The 4,990-nt window shown below is 45.7% G+C and overlaps 1 long non-coding RNA gene across 3 annotated transcripts in view; it reads left to right on the forward strand.

The window, feature by feature from the left end:
* The window catches only part of LOC129482040 (uncharacterized), a 37,584-nt gene extending 34,224 nt beyond the window's left edge, over window positions 1-3,360 (forward strand). For all 3 annotated transcript variants that reach the window (XR_010121000.1, XR_010121002.1, XR_010121001.1), the window contains 3 exons: window positions 490-628; window positions 913-983; window positions 2,886-3,360. This is a non-coding gene — a long non-coding RNA (uncharacterized lncRNA). The remainder of the gene's footprint in view (window positions 1-489; window positions 629-912; window positions 984-2,885) is intronic.
* The last annotated feature ends 1,630 nt before the right edge of the window (window positions 3,361-4,990 follow it).

Below are 4,990 nucleotides of genomic sequence, written 5' to 3' on the forward strand. Positions count from 1 at the left end.
GTGAGAGCCACATCCTATGGCTGAGGGCCTGGGGGCATTGAGGACCACCAACAGTGAATACTTTTCCAATTAAGTGAAGTCTTTTGCACAATATTCCTGACGAATAGCTAATGTTCTCTGAGAGAGGCAGAGCTTCGGCCCGTGAAAGGGCGAGGGAACTTGTAGGAAGATGTATGTGAGTTCAAATGTGAGGAGAACATGCTGAAGTAGCCCAGGGGCTCAGTTGAAGCTGAGGACTGGTGGTTCTGGTGGCTGTGCTGGGGGTGGGGGTGGCAGTGTGAGATGGAGGTGAGTGAGCAGGTTGGGTGAGAAAGAGGAAGAAACCTAGGCTGTTGTGTTTCTGAAGAGACCCCGTATCAAGGAAGAATGGGGGGATTTATCAGCCGGGGGGATATTTATTTTGTGGAAATGACCCCTAAGTGGGTAGGGCTAAAACCCTGCTGGCCCGGGGGAGAAGAGAAGCCTAATGCACTTTGTCTAAACCCACAGCTGCAGACAAGGAGGCAGGGCGCCTGCCACCCTCAAGGAAGAGTCAGTTCAGAAGCACAGCAGCTGCTGGAAACCCAGGAGGTTTCCAGTTCATTCCCGCTGGGACCTGGCAAGAGTTGCGCTGTCAAGGCTGCAAGAGGTGAGCCCCCTAGGGCGCAGCGGAAAGGGCATCATGAAAAGGGGAGCCTGCCAGCTGCTGGATGGCTGGACAGGATGTTGTTCTGCGGCTACTTGGGGCTCTAATGCCTCTTAATTCTCTCAGAGGCTGGGCAGCAGCTGCCATGCATTTTGTTGGGACCTGGGCTCTCCTGCTAGGAGTTCCTGGGGGCAGGAATGCTGCAAGTTGAGGTTTTCTTTTAGGAATTCATTGTTCATTTGGAAAATGTAAAACGACTCACCATGGCTCTTTCTTCTTCTCTTGAGGCTCCGGACGGCTTCTGACATGTACAGACTGGAATAAGAGAACCTAGCAGAAATGGAAGCAGAGGCAAGAGGTAAGGCTTTGGGCCTGGAAGAAGACTGGGGGAGCAGCCTCTAAGACCTTCTTCCTGGTAAATAAGAAGGGAAGTGCTCTGGGGAGCTCATCCTAGAAGCTTATGCTTCCTGGGGAGTCTGGGGAAGAAGAGGCCCCTGAGTGACTGATGAGCTCGTGTGTACTGGGCCAGGTTTGTGCTTCTCAGAGAGATCCTGGCCACCTCTCTGTGTTACTGTGAGAGGAATGAAAATAGAAAGTCCTTCAGGCTCTGAAGCAAGGACAGTCCCTAAAAATACATGGTCAGTCCAGCATTTCTGGGAGCTGGAGAAGACCTGGCTGAAAAATCCCAGCGGTCAGCATTGCATTATTAAGTTACTTCTGGTTTACTGGAAACCAAGAACTTAAGACAAAATTGAATCCATTTGTCTTAGTCAACTGAGGCTGCTATAACAAATACCATAGATTAGGTAGCTTAAAATCAACAGAAATTTCTTTCTCCCAGTTCTAGAGGCTGTCAGTCTGAGATCAGGGTGCCTGCATGATCGGGTTCTGGTGAGGGCTCTCTTATACTTTGCAGACTGCTAACTTCTTGCATCCTCACATGATGGGGAAAGGGTGAGGGAGCTCTCTGGGATCCCTCATAAAAGGGCACTAATCCCATTCATGAGGGATCTACCTTCACGACCTAATCACTTCCCAAAGGCCCCACATCCTAATACCGTAACATCAGAGATTAAGCTTCAGTGTATGAATTCTGGGAAGGCACAAACATTCAGTCCATAGCACAGTTTCTAGGTTTCTGTCCGAAACCACCAGTTAGGTTTCTGATTTTAACCCAGTTAGCACAGGCTTTTGATAATGATTGCTAGGTAATGTGTTTGTGTTTGAAAATGTGGTGTGACATCTTTTTTTTTTTTTTTTTTTCTGGAAACAAGGTCTGGCTCTGTCACCCAGGCTGGAGTGCAGTGGTGTGATCATAACTCACTGCAGCCTCAAACTCTTGGGCTCAAGTGATTCTCCTGCTTCAGCCTCCTGAGTAGCTAGGCATGTGCCTCTATGCTTGGCTAATTAAAAAAAAAATGTAAAGAGATGGTTTCACTATGTTGCCAGAGCTCGTCTCACACTCCTGGGCTTAAGGGCTCCTCCCTCCTTGGGCTCCCAAAGTGCTGGGACTACAGGCGCGAGCCACCATGCCTGGCCCATCATTATTTTAAAGTTATATGATATATCGAATTGACTGCTCTTCTAGAAGAATTTCAGTATGGTTTGTTAAGGTCTATAATGTAGCCTGTTACTACCTTAAACCTATGGTTTCACTTAGGAAGTGAAGTCGTCATTGTTGGACCTATTCTTTTGATTAACAGAGGTATGTGTGAAGGGCAGGAGAGGTCAATGGTTAAGGGCATAGACCATGGAGCCTTGCTTCTGGGGTGAGGGGGTCTCTATTTTGCCTCTTAAGTGTGACTTGGGAAAGCTCCTTAGCTCTTCTGTCCCTTAGTTCCCTCATCTGCAAAATGGGGATAGAAATACTGTCTTCCTCCTCAGGTTATTGTGAAGCTTGAATGAGTTAATAGATGTACAATATACCGAACAGTGGTTGGCCACAAATATTAGCTATTTTTATCTCTTATTTCACTTCTTAAAAATGTATTTCATTAATGTGGATTTTGCAATTATTTTTTGAAGAAAAATTTAGTTATTTTCCCGTTCTGATAGCATGCCTAGGAAACAAGATGGTTTCTGTTTTGGGACAGATGATTCTGGAAAGATGTTAGAAATATAGTACATTGAAACAAAATCTTCCAGTATCACTAGGCTTAACCTAGTGTTAAGCCCTTTCTTTTTTACAGCATTGCGGTCTCAGTAAATGGTTGATAAATAACTTCAGTACACTCACCAAGTTATTTTTGGTTGTTTCTAGGTCTGGAGGCCAGGAAAATGTCAATGGAAAGCAGCTAGCATGAAGACCCCACAGTGTTCCTCCCTCTAGTAGTCTGGTATTATCTGGAGCTGAGATGCTCCCAATATGGTTGGGACATTTGTCCCCTCCAAATCTCATGTGAGAATTTGATCCCCTGTTTTGGGGATGGGGTCTAGTGGGAGGAGGTTGGGTCATTATGGGGGACCCCTCATGAATGGCTTGGTGCCCTGCTCACCAGGAATGAATGAGCTCTCACTCTACTAGTTCACTGGAGAGCTGGTTGTTTAAAGAGCCTGGCATCTCCCCCACTTTCTCTCTTGTTCCCCCTTCTCACTGTGATATACCTGCTCCCCTTTGCCATCCATCATGAGTGGAAGCTTCTTGAAGCCTTCACCTAAAGCAGATGCCGACACTATGCTTCCTGTACAGCCTGCCATACCATGAGCCAAAATAAACCTCTTTTCTTTGTAAATTACCCAGCCTCAAGTATTATTTGTAACAATGCAAAATGGACAAACAAAGTAAATTGGTACTGAGGAGTGGGGCTTTTCTATAAAGATAGCTGAAGATGTGGAAGCAGCTTTAGAAATGAATAAATTGGCAGATATTGGAAGAATGTGGAGGGCTTAGAAGAAGACAGGAAGATGAGGGGAAATTTGAAATTGTCAACCAAAGGATGATGAGGTTCATAAATGTGGAAAGGAGAGCTATATTTCTCATAAATGATTACAGCTTGCAGGGTGGCTATTCTGGATGGCTGGGAAGCATAGCCTCTGGCCAGAAGCCAGAAACAGGCACTTGGAGTGTCAGAAGAATAAAACAAGGATTTGTGCTGAATGAGGTGGCCAAATATATATTCAGCAAGCTATAGGAGGAGCCATGAATATTTACAAAAGAAGAAACACATGCGCAGTTGACCTCCAAGCCCCTTCATGGGTTCCCATGTTAAAAAAATGGTAGTATTAGCAAGATGTGAGTGGGGAGTTTTTGGGCCTCTGACTTCAAAAGATGAAGCAGTGGACACAAAACCCCTCAGTCAGTGCACAGCCTCCCTAGACTGACCAGAACCTCTCAGTGGTTGGTGGTCTCTTATCAGGAAGGAATGCTAGTTGGTTGTTCTGTTGAAACTGCAAAAGGGAGGGACAGCATCAGGTGGTTGGTTGAAATCAGTGGTGAGGCGACTCTTTTGAAAGGGCTGGTTCCAACCCAAATGCTCATCAATGATAGACTGGATAAGGAAAATGTGGCACATATATACCATACTATGCAGCCATAAAAAAGAGTAAGTTCATGTCCTTTGCAGGGACGTGGATGAAGCTGGAAACCATCATCCTCAGCAAACTAACACAGGAACAGAAAACCAAACACCACATGTTCTCAAAAGTGGGAGCTGAGCAATGAGAACACATGGACACAGGGAGAGGAACATAACACACTGGGGCCTGTTGTGGGGTGAGGGAGGGAGAGCATTAGGACAAATGCCTGAAAACCTAGATGTCAGGTTGACAGGTGCAGCAAACCACCATGGCACATGTATACCTATGTAACAAACCTGCACGTTCAGCACATGCATCCCAGAACTTAAAGTAAAATAAAATAATTTTTAAAAAGAGAAAGGGCTGGTTCCTGCTTAGCCTTTAGAGAAGAAAGCCTAGTGGTGGTCAGCAAGGGACGGGCTCTAACGAGGCATGTTTGACCTCCCATTGCATCAGGGCTGGGACTCAGTTTTAAGGTTTCTTTGGGGTCCCCTTGGCCAAGAGGGGGGTCCATTCAGTAGTTTGGGTGGGGGGAAAGGCTTAGGATTTCATTTTTATTTCTCAGAACGTGTTGGAGACTGGTTAAATGATTATGACCAAAATGCTGATAGAAATATGGGCAGTGAAGGCCAGGTTGATGAGGTCTCACATGAAAATGAGAAACTTATTGGGAGCTGGAGCACAAGTCACCCTTGTTATACCTTAGCAAAGAACTTGGCTGCATTGTGCCAATGTCTTAGGGCTTTGTAGAAGGCTGAGCTTCAGAGTGATGACTTAGGGTATCTGGAGGAAAAAAAATTTCTATGCAGCAAAGCATTCAAGAAGTAGCAATGCTGCTTCTACCAATCT

The sequence above is a fragment of the Symphalangus syndactylus genome, chromosome 5, assembly GCF_028878055.3.
Source record: "Symphalangus syndactylus isolate Jambi chromosome 5, NHGRI_mSymSyn1-v2.1_pri, whole genome shotgun sequence".
Classification (NCBI taxonomy): Eukaryota; Metazoa; Chordata; class Mammalia; order Primates; family Hylobatidae; genus Symphalangus; species Symphalangus syndactylus.